The sequence below is a fragment of the Patagioenas fasciata genome, unplaced genomic scaffold (genome assembly GCF_037038585.1).
Source record: "Patagioenas fasciata isolate bPatFas1 unplaced genomic scaffold, bPatFas1.hap1 Unplaced_192, whole genome shotgun sequence".
NCBI lineage: Eukaryota > Metazoa > Chordata > Aves > Columbiformes > Columbidae > Patagioenas > Patagioenas fasciata.
In genome coordinates this window covers 14,678-28,678 of record NW_027288613.1, presented here as the reverse complement: position 1 = coordinate 28,678, position 14,001 = coordinate 14,678, and the positions used below count along the sequence as shown (strand labels likewise).

The 14,001-nt window shown below is 57.3% G+C and overlaps 1 long non-coding RNA gene across 1 annotated transcript; it reads right to left on the bottom strand.

Moving 5' to 3' along the window:
* Window positions 1-5,684: 5,684 nt before the first annotated feature.
* LOC139826786 (uncharacterized) lies at window positions 5,685-6,725 on the bottom strand. The gene is made up of 2 exons (XR_011736923.1): window positions 6,633-6,725; window positions 5,685-5,983 (listed from the first exon to the last, which is right to left on the bottom strand). It is a non-coding gene; the product is annotated as an uncharacterized lncRNA (long non-coding RNA).
* Window positions 6,726-14,001: the final 7,276 nt, after the last annotated feature.

Below are 14,001 nucleotides of genomic sequence, written 5' to 3'. Positions count from 1 at the left end.
TGTGCCAGCCAGAGGGTCCCTTGGCCCCCGCGGGCAGGGACCCCCCTGACATGGCAGGGCCCTGCGGGGTGTATTAGCGCTTTCCTTTTTTTTTAACGTTGCTGTTTTCTTACAGAAGTACCTCCCTTTGCATGACGGTCAGAGAGGCATTTATTCAGGGAGAAGCAGAGTATAGGTTTATACACTCTTACAGAGCTAGTGGAAATATTTTTAATCCCTCCACAACCATTCTCAATGAACACGGCTGACCTGGCTTGACTGCAACTCCGAGTGGCTTCCGTGTGGGCAGGGGCTGACAGTGACCGCTCAGCGGCTTCTGGCTCCCATTTCCTGGAAAAAAGGCTTAAAATGGATATTGGGGGCGTTTCTGCTGCACCCACAGGGGCACCCAGCTTGGAGGGGGGTGGGAGAGCCCTGTGGGACCCCGCCTGAGGGCTGGGGCAGCAGCCAAGGGTGAGGGTCCCCCCATGCACTGCCCTGGGGTCCCGGTGGTGTGGGGATCGTGTTGGGAACTGGGGGAGCAGAGCAGGGATCCTGGGCTGGGGATGCGATTGCTCTTCATGAGTTGCCCCCCAACATCCTTGTCCCCGCCCCATGATGGGGTGAGCCCTGCTGGGATACACCGTGGGCGCTCGCCATGAGCATCAATGCCCAGTTATCCCAGTTTGGCTTCACCAGGAGCTGGTGGGGTGGGCTGGGATCCATGGACTGTGTTTCTACCTGCCCTCCAGTGGGCGTCATCCATCTGCACCCTGCTATTTCTCCCTGCACCCCACTATCCTGTCCCGTGCCCCTATATCCTGCCCCTTCACCCTGCAAGCCCCCTCCCAGCCCCCCTGCACCCCAATGTCCTCCACATGCTGCTGGTGGATGGATCCAGCTCAGCACAGGGTGGAGTGCCCGACTACTCTTCCTGAGCCCCCTCCGAAATCCTGCTGTGAACCAGCAGGTCCCAGTACAGCCCAGCACCGCTGTGCCTGCCCGGGGGTGGCAGCCAGTGGGGGGGTGCCCAGGAGTGGGTGCTGGCAGTTTGGGGGAGCACCCGCCTGGCCCCAGCCCAGGGCAGAGTGTTGGGGTGATCCTGGGTCCCACACCACGACACCCAGCAGCAGCCACTACGTGTGTGTCACAGGGCTGTGCTTGTCCCCCTGTCCCCTGCACGGCTGGACACACACACACATCCCCAGGCACCTCAGAGCCCCAACACCCCCTCCCACGGGCATCCCCACCTTGATGCCTTCATCACCCTGAGCATCCTCACGTGCACCCCCCTGCTCCTGGACACCAATTTAAGCCCAGAAGCCCCAGTGCTGGGATGTGTTGTGCTCAGTCCTGTTCTCTGTGCCCACTGTGGGGGTTTCTTGCTTTACCTGCCCCCACTCAGGTGTTTTATTTCCCCCTGATGGGTGCTGGATGTGTTGTGGGATCTGCTGCTGCCATGGTTCCCCCTTTGCTGCCCGGGGCGGGGGTGCTGGGACCACCCGCAGCCGCAGCTCGTTTGCTGTGCTGAGCACCCCCAGGTTCTTCAGATGACCTGAATCCCAGAGCACAAAGTCTTTCCCATTGATATTTCTCCCAAACAGGCACGGGTGTCAGAGCCAGCGAGCTCCGGAGTGAGAGCTGTGCTGTCCCCGCGCTGTCCTTTGTCCCTGCGTGAGCAGTGAAAGCCTGGCAGCTGTGTGGGGGTGTTATTTTTCTCTGCTAAAGTGGCTGAAGCATTTCAAAGGGTTTCCCCAGGCGTGCTTGGCAGAGAGCTAAAGCCAGGCACCTTTCCCTGGTCTCTGCATCACCCAAGACACTTCAGTTTTGCTTTTCCACCAAGCCAAGTGGTGCGGTCGATGCGCTGGAGGGAAGGGGTGGCATCCAGAGGGACCTGGACAGGCTGGGGGGTCCATGTGAACCTCATGAAATTCAAGTAGGCCAAGTGCAAGGTCCTGCACCTGGGTCAGGGCAACCCCAGTACCAGCACAGACTGGGAGAGGAAGGGATGGAGGGATGGATGGATGGATGGATGGATGGATGGATGGATGGATGGATAGCAACCCTGTGGAGAAGGGCTGGTGGGTAACAAAAGGGACATAAGCCGGCAATGTGCACTTGCAGCCCAGAAAGCCAAGTGTCTCCTGGGTCAGATCACCAGCAGGCGGAGGGAGGGGATGCTCCCCCTCTGCTCTGCTCTCCTGGGGCCCCCCAGAGAACCGAGTCCAGCTCTGGGTTGTCCGGCACAAGACGCCCATGGACCCCAGGATGTCTGTCCCTCTGTCACCAGTGCTGCCTCAGTCCCACCCTGCTCCCTCCAGCATTTTAGAACGATGCTAAAACCCAACCTGTGGCTGGCGATGCCAACCCAGGCGATGTGTGGGTCAAAAATCATCATCACATATATTAACCCTCCTAAAACCAGCATGGAAATGGCAAATGTTTGTGCCTCCTTGTGTGGAAGCAGCTCTGGCTGCCTCGTCCCGCATCCCACCCTTGCAGCTCCAGGACAGACCCCCCACTGGTGGCCCTGCCTGCATCTCCCGTCCCAGAACAGCCAAAGGACCCCCTTGTTTTGGCCTCCAGCTGGCTGATTTAGCCTGGTTCCCTTTCTCCATGAAGGATAAAACCCAGTGCTGAGGCTCCGGTGTCAGTCCCAGCCTGCGCCTACCCTTCGTTGCATTGCATTTCATTTCATGTGAGTTTGAAAACAAAAAGAACCTCCAACCCACTCAATCTCAGCCCTCCCAGGGCAGAGATATTTCCGCGTGGTGAACACTCCCATGCAAATTCTCCCGTGTCCTATTTTAGGTTTCTCACCGGCACCGGCTGCAGACAGCTGTGCTGGAGCTCCTGTCAAGCCATTGGCAGTGGTTGTTGTGGAAGGTATAAGGGTTTCTAAGGGCAGAAGAGGAAATCTCTCCTTTCCTTCCCTGGGCTGTGTCACCCCCACTTGCCACCTAAAGAAACCCCAATGGCATCAGCCATTTCCCTCCCCTCCATTATCCTTTATATCCCTGTATTAGAGAGCACCATGCAACCTTTCTTTTTCCAGCATTTGGAGACATGTGTGCTCCCCCGGGCAGTGGTGGAGTCACCATCCCTGGAGGGGTTGGACAGACACGGAGATGAGGTTCTCAGGGACACGGCTTAGTGCCAGGTTTGGGTTGGACTCCATGATCTTGAGGGTCTCTTCCAACCTATAATTCGATGATTTTATGATCTCCATCTTGGGGACCCTCTGCATGGCTCTACTGCCCCATGGCCCCCATGGGGTGGGGACAGTGCCCTACTGTGCCCCCATGCAGCTCCCCTGCCTGGTGCAGGCAGGTTGTCCCAGGCAGGACTGTCCTGTCTGGCCCAGGGGTCACTTTGGCAGAAGGATGCTCCTGACCCTGCTGCTGCCTTCCTGCTTGGTTGTATTTTGTTTTTTCTTACTCTGGAAACCCAGGCATTGCCTCTGGTGTCTTCCCACTCGCTCTTGTACCTTTTCGCCACTTGTCACATCCATTTCCACGGCCGCCTTTCCCGGCCAGGCTAAGACAGCGGCAGTCAGTCCGATTGCACCCGGTGTTGTCTCCCGGGCAGGAGCTCGCTGGTGCAGTGACGTCTTCTCCTCGCAGACGTGGTGAGGAGTTGGGATGCTGTGTCTGAGCACATTCAGTGAATGCTCATGATAAAGCAATTGGCCTTTGTATCTTCTGCTCACAACTTAATGGTTTCAGTAGACCTGAAATTCCTATGTTGCTGCGTGTCGTTGCTCTTCCCTCCTTTCAAGGCAGCTAAAGCATCTCAGTGTTCCCTTGCATCTGGCAAACAGGCCACAGAACAGATTCTCCAAGAACTGAGATGGAAAAATGGAGTCCAGCTTTACCAGAGAGAAGTCTTCAACACGTTTTGTGGCTTCTCTGTTCCCCAGAGCCCGAGTGCAAAGACCAGACCAAGAGCCTGAAACAACCGGCACCAGGGGAGGCTTTAGATGGGATCAGGGAACAATTTCTTCCTGAAAAGGGCTGTAGAGCATTGGAACAGGCTGCCCAGGGCAGTGCTGGAGTCACCATCCCTGGAGGGTTGGACAGATGGAGATGAGGTTCTCAGAGATATGGGGCAGTGCCAGGGGTGGGTTATGGTTGGGCTCCATGATCTGGAGGGTCCTTTCCAACCAAAATGATTAATGAGTTTTTACAGTTTATCACAAAAGATGGGAACCCTCAGTTCCAGCTCTGCTCTTTACCTTTTTACCTTTTTTTACCTTTGAGAGGCTGAAGAGGAAGGAGACACACCACCTCAGCATATGGAGGGTCTTCCCCAAAGCTTCCCAGTGCTTTGGCTTCAAAGTTCGCTGGCACTTGCCTAGCGGCGGCTTGATCCAGTTTGGTGTTATCTTTTAAAATCATTAATTTATACCTAGTTCCTTTTGTTGCCATTTCAGGATCTATAGGCATGCCTGAGATTTGCATGCCTTGGACTACTGAATGTATTAACCAAATAAAGCATGGGACCATACATGACACAAACAGTAAACCCAGAAATGCACACGCTATCATGAACCTCATTTTCTTCCACCAGGCTACAATTTCCAGACCAATATCCATGAGGTGGACCTGGCCACCAAGTGGGAGGAATAGAGGTATTTGATGAATTTGCCCGCAACACCAACTTACAAGGGGTTCGTCCAACGTATTCAGTCATTTGAGACCCCCCACATATCCAGCATGAGGTGACATTTAATTCCTGGCCTATCTTTCTATAAGATCTATAAACATGTTTTTCCCTCCAGTTGGTAATTGCAATCCCTTGTCTTTTGCCTTATTTCTTCATCCGAATCACTGCTTTTCTGTACCAATTTCTATTTCTCTTGCCTTCTTTTGAATTCCTGAGTGGCACTCTTCATTAACTCCTCCTTATACTGATCTTGCACTGCCCCTCCATCTGAATAGCCCCACACACCAGCTTGTCTAAAACAGATATTCTGTTCTCCCCTAGGGCAGGAGACAGAGCCTACACTGAGTCCACCTTTCCCTGGGTTAGTTGCTACCCATAATTTCTGCCCTTGGATTTCACACTTCTCCAATTCTGTTCTATCATAACATCCAGAATTAATATGAGCGTGATAATTTAGAACATATTGGGTTAGTCTTCCTATCTCACACGCTCGTAGCACTTGGTACAGGGCTTGGCCAGGCTAAGTTGGGAACAATAAGTCACCACTCCTGGTAAGAGGATCAGGTCCAGGTTTCCACACCCTCTGCCTCTCTGGCCGGCACCGCCTGTGGAACCGGGTGCCCGTTGCCTGCGGAACCGGCTGCCCGTTGCCTGCGGAACCGTTGCCGCTCTGGATCTTGGATTCGGTGATGTCACTGCTCAGAAGTGGGTTTCTCGGTTACCTGAGGCTTTGGCAGATGTTTGTGGACACACAGCGGCCCACTGGTGCACCCAGAGCCGTCTGGGGGACAGAGGTCCCAGGAAGTTGCTGGCTCCACAGGATCAAGTGGGGGAAAAGCCAGGCTGCCCCCGGCTTTCCTCTGGCCAGGAACGCCGTCCCCACCCCAGCCCATCCCCAGCTCTGCGAGGAGAACAGCTGGGTGAGGGCCAGGGCGATGGGGCTGCCTCCAATCCCAGGTGAGTGCTCCTCAGGGTTTGACCCCCATGCGTCCCGGGTGACAGGAGTGACCTAGGACCCCCCATTGCAGCTTGACCACAGGTTTGGGAGGAACAAAAAAAGATCTGCTTTATTAAACCTGTTGGAGAAAGGGTACAAGGGGTGGCGGGGGAATACAGGGTCAAGTGGATGGTCTGGGCCATCCAAAACACAGGGGTAGTGGGGGTATCCAAAGAACAAGGGCTGGTCTGGGGCATCCAAAGCTCTCGTGGAGCAACTGCTACTTTTTGATGGCTTTTTTCTGGCTTTCGATCAGCAGCTGCCCCTCCCTCTTGATGTCTTCCCGGGTGGGGACGTGCTCGCCATCTTCGTCCTCCTTCTCTTCAGAGGATTCAGAGGATTCTGGAGGAGCGAACAGAGAGAAATGGGCTGGGGAGGGTCTGCAGGGCCATCTCCGCTGTGCCGGTGTCACCAGGGAGAGCCAGCACGCTTTGGAGGGCTGGTGGCATCACAGTGAGCTTTCCTGCCAAGCCCTGGCTCTTCCTGCCCAGCATCCCAGGCTGACCTGCAGGGCCTGGCAGTGCCGCTGCTGTGGCCCATCCCCAGCTGCTGGGGCTTCCCAGAAAGGTCTGGAGACACGCGGTGCTGGACGCAGCTCCAGCTTCATTCAAAAGAGGTGGCAAGCTCCAAAAACTCAGTGGCTCCTCCAAGAGCATCCAATAGGAAGAGGCCACAGACAGACCCCAGCACTGGTTGTTCTTCACAACCAGGTGATTTTGAAGACAAGGCTCTCCCTCCTTGCCCCATAGCATCTTTTCTTGTTCCTTCTGTGGTTCAATGCTCGCCACCCCACCGGCCGCCTTCATGCTCCCACATCCCCACCTAAAAGCACCACCCATGCTCAAAGCCTTGGAGACGGCCCCAGGGTCTGGAGAGAACTCATGGGCTGAGCTCTGCTGGGACAGGAGAGACAGGCGAGGATGGTCACAAATCCCAACAGGCAGGGGCAGGGACAGTCGCCGTGGGACACGTCCCCGCTAAGCTCTCCTACCGTCATCGCTGCTGTCTCTCTCCTCAAAGGAAACCATCACGTTCCGAGGATCACTTGACATTTTCTTCTCCAGAAAATCCCTGGCCTTCACGAAAATCTGTGAAAGACACCCTGGGTTAATTGTTGAAGGGAAGGTGAGTGTTACAACCCAAGGGATGCCCTTGATGATCCCCTGGGGACAACACCCTGCAGTGCCCAGTGCCACCTGGAGCTGAGCTGCTCCATGGGGCCACCGCCATTCTCCTCACTTGGGACGGGCCATCAGGAGGAGCCTCCTGGCGCGGGTCCCCGAAGACCCCAGCAGGGATGGACACCCCACGTACCTCGCTGCTCTCGTCCAGGATCTTGTACTCAGGGGGCAGGTGGGCCACCCGCTGCTCCAGGTACTGCCACTTCTGGACCAGGTACTGGACCTTCCCCTCCAGCCCCCGGGACAGGAGAGAATCATCCTGGAGACAGAGAGAACAACCTTGGTGGGCAAAATGAGCCACCTGGGGTGACGGTGGCTGCGCCAAGTGTCACCGCGCTGTGTCACTGCGCCACCCAGCGCTGGGGGGCTACCTGGCCAGGCACGGTGATGCCGCGCACACGGAAGAGGAGGTGGTCGATTCTGTTCTCAATCTGAAAGAGGAGCTCCTCGTTCTTCAGCATCTGGGCTCGCGACCGGTCCCGCCGGGCCTCTTGCTCCTGCAGTTTCGCCCTCAGCTCCTTCTCCAGCATCCTGCAGCCAACCACAGCCACATGCATACAACTGCACAGGGGTGCAGAGACACCACAAATCCGTTGCAAAAGCTGCTCAGGTTGCAACCCACCCCCCCCTGCCATGAGCAGGGACATCTTCACCAGCTCAGGTTGCTCAGAGCCCCATCCAGCCTGGCCTGGGATGTCTCCAGGGATGGTTCATCCACCACCTCTCTGGCCAACATGGGACAGGCTCTCACCACCCGAATCGTAACAAGTGATAGGACAAACAGAAATGGCCTCAAGTTGCGCCAAGGGACGTTGAGGTGGGATCTGGGGCACAGTGTCTTTCCCAAAGGGCTGTGGGGCATTGGAACAGGCTGCCCAGGGCAGTGCTGGAGTCACCATCCCTGGAGGGTTGGACAGACGGACATGAGGTTGTCAGGGACATGGGGCAGTGCCAGGGCTGGGTTGATGGTTGGACTCAATGATCTTGAGAGTCTTTTCCAACCAAAGTGAGTCTGTGATTCTATGACACGGCTGTCCCGAGGCCAGCAGCACCTGGTTTTGTTGGGGGCCTGGTGAAACAGGAGCAAAGCCTTCTTCAGCTCCAGATCCCTCAGTTTTTTCTTCAGCTCCTCCTGCAGCTCTTCCTGCTCCTTGATGTAGTTCTCCAGGGCCTCCAAGGATGACTCCTGTGCCAGGATCTTACTGGGGATGTCCTAACCAGGGGACAGCACGAGAACTCAGCCCACAGTGCTCATGCAGGGTGCAGGAGCTGGCCCGTGGCCTCAGGGGGGTTTCTGCACCAGGGACCACCGCAGGCTCAAGGCGTGGAGAAACACAGCTCCATCCTTGCCCACACAAGAGGGGCTCTGGGGGGCTCCAGGCCCACAGGAGAGCTGAGAACCCCTCAAGAAAACAAAGCGAGCAGAGAGGTCTCGGCTCCCTGTGGCTACGAGCAGCCTCAGGTTTTTGGGGAGATGGCTTCTTCCGTTACCCAGAGGCGGGAGCACTGTACTGCAGCCTTGGCCGCCTCCATCGTCTCGCTTATCCCGGCCTCGCGGTCTCTCTGGGACTCGTCGGCCTCCAGTTCGGTGGCTGAGGCGGGAGAAAAGCGGCAGAGAGGGATGCCCGGAGCTGCCCCCGCGTCCCACCCCACTGCACCCCGCCAAGCACTCACCCACCACTGGGTCCTGCTGGGTCGAGACGTCCACGCTGGACTCGGACTTGGCTGCCTGTAAGGACGTTCATGGTCACCCCCCGAGCTGCTGGCACCCTGGGGAGCTGGCCCTGCCACCCCCACCCATGGGGCTCGGTGCTGCTGCTTTCCCCTCAGCTCACCGCTGGCACTTTCTTTTCGCTCAGTTCCCTCAGCCACAGCCTCTCCATGGGAACCTTCTGGGTGTCCAGGGAGCGCTCCGCAAGGAACTCGGCTTCCCTCTTGGCCAGCTCCTCCTGGAGGGTATCAGAGAAGAGAGAAGTGGCTGCAGAAGCTGGGACCACAGAATCATTTGGGTTGGAAGAGCCCCTCAAGATCATCGAGTCCGACCGTCAACCCACCCCTGGCACTGCCCCATGTCCCTGAGAACCTCATCTCCGTCTGTCCAACCCTCCAGGGATGGTGACTCCAGCACTGCCCTGGGCAGCCTGTTCCAATGCCCCACAGCCCTTTGGGGAAGAAATTGTTCCCCACATCCAACCTCAACCTCCCCTGGTGCAATTTGAGGCCCTTTCCTCTGCTCCTGGCGCTTGTTCCTGGGGAGCACAGCCCGACCCCCCCTGGCTCCAAGCTCCTTTCAGGCAGTTCAGAGATCAGAAGGTCTCCCCTCAGCTCCTGTTCTCCAGCTGAACCCCCCAGGTCCCTCAGCCGCTCCCATCACACTTGTGCTACAGCCCTTTCCCCAGCTCCGTTCCCTTCTCTCAACTTGCTCCAGCACCTCAAGGGCTTTCTTGTTCTGAGGATGGACCTCTGTGAACCAGCTGAGCTTCTGAGATGGCCAGTGTCATAAATGACCCCGCCGTGTAAATGGGCTGGGTAGGAAAGTGGGCAGGATGGAGGGCAGGGAGGGCTGGAGGGTGGAGAGTGCTGCTTTCACCATGGCTGTTGCTTTGGGCACGTTGTCCCCAGCCCCAGGGCATCCTGGCCCAAGAATAAGACGTGAGTAGCTCCAGGGGATCTAGGTGCCGTGGGCCAGCCCAGCTTAGTCTCTTTTGTTCTTCATTGCAGGAAGATCCACCAGCCTGGGTGCACGGTGCTGTCTGTGGGCTCTGGAGGGTGGCAGTGGGCCCCAGAGTGCCCTGGCTGATCTCACCTGGGCTATCTCAGCAGCTTTGCGGGCCTCCTCGGCCCTGGCCTCCATGTCCTTCAGCTCCATGTCGTCCAGCTCGGACTGCCTCCACATGCGCACCACGTCTCTAGTCAGCTGGCTCACCTCCTGGGACACAGGGAACCACAGCGTGTCACCCCACTGAGCCCTGGGGGTCCCCACACTGTGACAATGGATGGAATCACAGAATCCTAGAATAGCTGGGGTTGAAGGGGCCTTCCCAGCTCCCCCAGTGCCACCCCTGCCATCAGCGGGGACGTCTTCACCAGCTCAGGTTGCTCAGAGCCCCGTCCAGCCTGGCCTGGGATGTCTCCAGTGATGGTTCCTCCACCACCTCTCTGGGCAACCCGGGCCAGGCTCTCACCGCTTCATGGAGGGGAGCAGAAGAACCTCGCTGAGCCAGGAGGACGTCCCTCCAGCACAGTCCCTGGGGCACCTCGCTGCCTTTGCAGGGGGAGCAGGTGGGACGATAGCCCGCTGAGGAGGAGCTCACCTTCTGCAGGGCATCATGCACCCGCTCGTACACGGTGCCCACTTTCTCTGCAGCGCGGAGTTTGGCGCGCATCTTGTCAAGGTCGTTCTCCAGCTGGCGAATCATCTGGGGCAGAGATGGCGGGGACACATGGGCTGACACCACCTGCTGAACCCAGCACCTACCCAGGGGCTGCAGGGCTTGGGTTCAAGCCTCCCATGGGTGCAGCCACCCCAGGAAGAGGGGTCCTGGGTACCCGCTTTTGCTTCTTAGTCTCATCCGACTCCTCCTCCTGCAGCCGCAGCAGCTGCTGCTGCAGCTTGTCCCGGGTTTGGCAGCGCTGCCTCAGCTGGTAGTCCAGCATGTTGAGCGTGTTCGCCTGTTTGTAGATTGTGGCCCGGAGCTTCTCCCGGGCCTCCTGGATGGGCAAGCCAGAGGTCACCAAGCTGGAGGCAGCGCTTGCTGGGCACCCGCGGGAGAAGGGGGTCCTGCCTGGGAAACTCCCCCCACCGTAGAGCCGGGGACGCTGGGACGTTGCTCCAGGACACTGTCACTCCCTTGGAAGGATGGGGACTGGGAGAGCTTTGCTCTGGGGGGTGGGTGGGCTAAGGCAGAGGTGACATCAACACCTCAGGGCTGGGGGACTCTGCGTCAGACAGCCCAGGAGAGGCAGGCTGGAAGGGCCAGGAGCTCTGCTGGGGCAAGGGATCTGCTCCGGGAGCTAAAGGAGGACCTGCACGGATGCGTCCTGCGGTGGAAAGGGACCCGTGGGACACAGGTGAACACCCCGTGTCTCACCACACCAGCCCTGTGGGCTTGTCCTTGTGCCGGCACCGGGTCCCTCCACGGTGCACCCTGTTCCCAGTGTCCCTTGAGCCCCAGCCCCCGCACCAGCCCGTGCCCACCAGAGCCCGTTACCTCCACCGTCAGCCCGGCCAGATCGGGGGGCAAGTTGTGCGCCCTGAGGACCTCGGGGGCCAGGACGGGCTTGTGCTGCGGGCAGAGAGAACGTCCCCGTCAGCATGGGGACGGTCACGTCCTACTGCTGTCTGCTCCCGGAGAGGGCTGGCGGAGCAGGTGGCTCTGCAGGGCCAGCACCGGGCAGGGGGACGTGGCACACGGGAGCTCCCGCTACCTTCCGGGCCATGGCCAGAGCCTGGGCATCCTCCTGCACGGCCTCACACAGGCGGGGGAGCCGCTCCCTGTTCCCATGGAGCTTTTTCTCGCATGACTGCGTGAAAAACTGCCTCCCTTGCTCTGGGGGACACGAAGGCGCCGTTGGTGCGGGACAACGGGGGGAGCGAGAGCCCCAGCCCGTCCCCGCCAAGCCCAAGGGGCAGCACCTTGCACGGCGGTGGCGGCGCGCAGCTCCCGGGCGCGCCGGCTCAGCCGTGTCTTCTGACCCCGCACGGTGGCAGTCGCGCCCCGGTCCCCCGGCCCCGCCGCAGCCATGGCCGCTCCACCGCCTGCCGGAGCCGCCGCCGGCACCGCCTGTGGAACCGGGTGCCCGTTGCCTGCGGAACCGGGTGCCCGTTGCCTGCGGAACCGTTGCCGCGGCAGCTCCAACGGCCACACGGCCGCTCACAGCCCCTTCCTCTCCACAGCTGCACGCGGCGGACTCATTCAGGAGCAATTCCTGAGCGCCCTGCGGCAGCCACAGGCAGGACAGCGAGCACAGCCCAGCTCTGCTGCCCGGCACCGCGGCTGCGGCAGCCGCAACCAGCCCAGGCTAAACGGTCTGCTGCTGCCGGAATTTTTGCAGCGTTGCAGCCTGATAAGTATCCTGAAAGTCGCTGTGAAGTTCACCCGGTTCGTGTCTTGGATTCCCTCCCTACTCCATCCCCTGCTGTGCTTTCGGCACCCCCGACAGCTCAGCAGTCCGGGGCGGGGGGAGGAAAAATGCCGAGCGGGTGGGCTCCTGTACCATTGCCCAGCCGTGGTGAGAACAGCAAGTCCAGACGATTGGAGTCAGACAACTTGCCCAAAGAACATGAGAAAGCTGAGAATGCTAAAGTCGCAAACATTTTTGCCCTTTTGTATCTGCTTTTACCGCCTTTTAACCCTCCAACTTCCACGAGAGAGCAGAAGGAGTCGCTGCATAAGAACTGAGCAAGAGAACTGTGTGACAGATCAGATCAGCTAAGAGCGAGTGAATCCAGCAGTCGGCAATGCGGTCACGCTGATCGTGACGGGAAAGGGGGTGCGCCTGGGGACTCAGATTGTACGAATAGCTATGATGCTAGAAAGTATTGGCGAGAACGTGCACTGTTCCGAACGCCCCTGTTCCTAACGATTCTGCAGCACCGCCCGAGTCCGCGTTATCTGATGACTCGGATGAGGACGGGGGTTTGCAGCATTTTCTTCAAAAGTTAACAGGAAAAAGAGCTCGTGTATGTGTTGCCCCGAGATCAGATAAAAACCATGAAAGACTCAAGCAAAATTAGACCTGTGCAGTGTAACAGCTGTGGATCATTTAGGACGGAACGCTGGGGACTCGTTGAAAGGGGTGGGTATCCCACAACTCCTGGGACAGACACTAATTGGCACACCACAATTACAGGAGCGATTAGTTCTGAAATCCTGAGGCAGTCAACAGACTTTGCATATCGAGCTCTAGTAGAGGTGTCTGAAACCAACAAAGCAGCCAAATCGTTTATAACTATTATCAGGGTCCCAATGAGAATTACATGCAATTTATCGGCCATCTTCAAGAGGCCATCAATAAGCAGGTTGAAAACTTAGAAGTTAAGGAGGCGCTGGTGTTGAAATTAGCAGCAGAGAATGCTAATGTTTGCTATCAACGTGTTATCTGCGGGTTTTACAGTACATATTACATGCTTCTGTGTATTGCCCTGCTGAAAATCAAGCAGCTTGTCAGGAATGCGAGTTCATTGTTTTACTGGTTGTTGTTAGAATTGTTTCTTTGTGCTATAAGTGCACCGTAAGACTTTCTCCCCACTTTTCCCACTCGCGCTGCCAGCAGCCCTGTGCTTCCCCCGCCTCCCTCTTCTCATGGTCTTTACTTACGAGATGGGGTCGGGAACGACTGTTTTCATTCGTGTTCCTAAGAAATCGCTATTCGGAGGTGTTTTTAAACATAGGAAAGCACTTGGAAATAGGAGGAAGGAAGATCTTGTGAAATATTGTAATTAATGGTGGCTGCTGTATAAGTCAAATGATTGGGAAAAGTGGCCGGAGAATAGGATCTTGAAGTATAACACTTTGTTGCAATTCATGTTGTTTTTAAGGCGAGAAGAGCAGGACAAAAGAAATCTCTACAAGAGATCATTAAATCATTTCAGACAGTTTTACAGGCGGAACGGTCTGAACTTCAACAAGCTGAGAGAGTTAACTGATAACACACAGGTCACAGTAAACTTGCTGAACTCCGCAAGATGCTTTCCTTATTAACCTGTTTCCTTTGTAGGTATCTGTTTAAGCATATTACCGTTTAATAGGTCTTTGTCTGTTATATGGCACAGTAAGTTCACAGACTGTTAAATCATGAGAATCCGTTGACTCAAAACGTGCGTTTTGTGATAATACAGAAGATCGTGAGTAAGATCACGGAGCGGGCAGAGCAAACGGCGACCACAGCAAGGGATCACCCTTCCCGCAGACCCCAGCAGCTGCCAGCCATGGTGGGGGGTGCTGGAGGGGTGTCAGAGGTTCCCTCCCCAACCCACAGCACTCGAGGATCCCAATTTGCTTGGGATGCTCAACCCCACTATTGTTTGCAAGGGGGCTGGGGGGTGCCAGCCCCCGCCACGCTCCCTGCTCTGCTCCCCTCCAGCTGCGGCGGATGCAGGAGATGCTGCAGAAGATCCAGAAGCAGATGAAGGACTCGCACTAGCCCCCTCCTCCTCCTCCTGCTCCTTGCCACCCC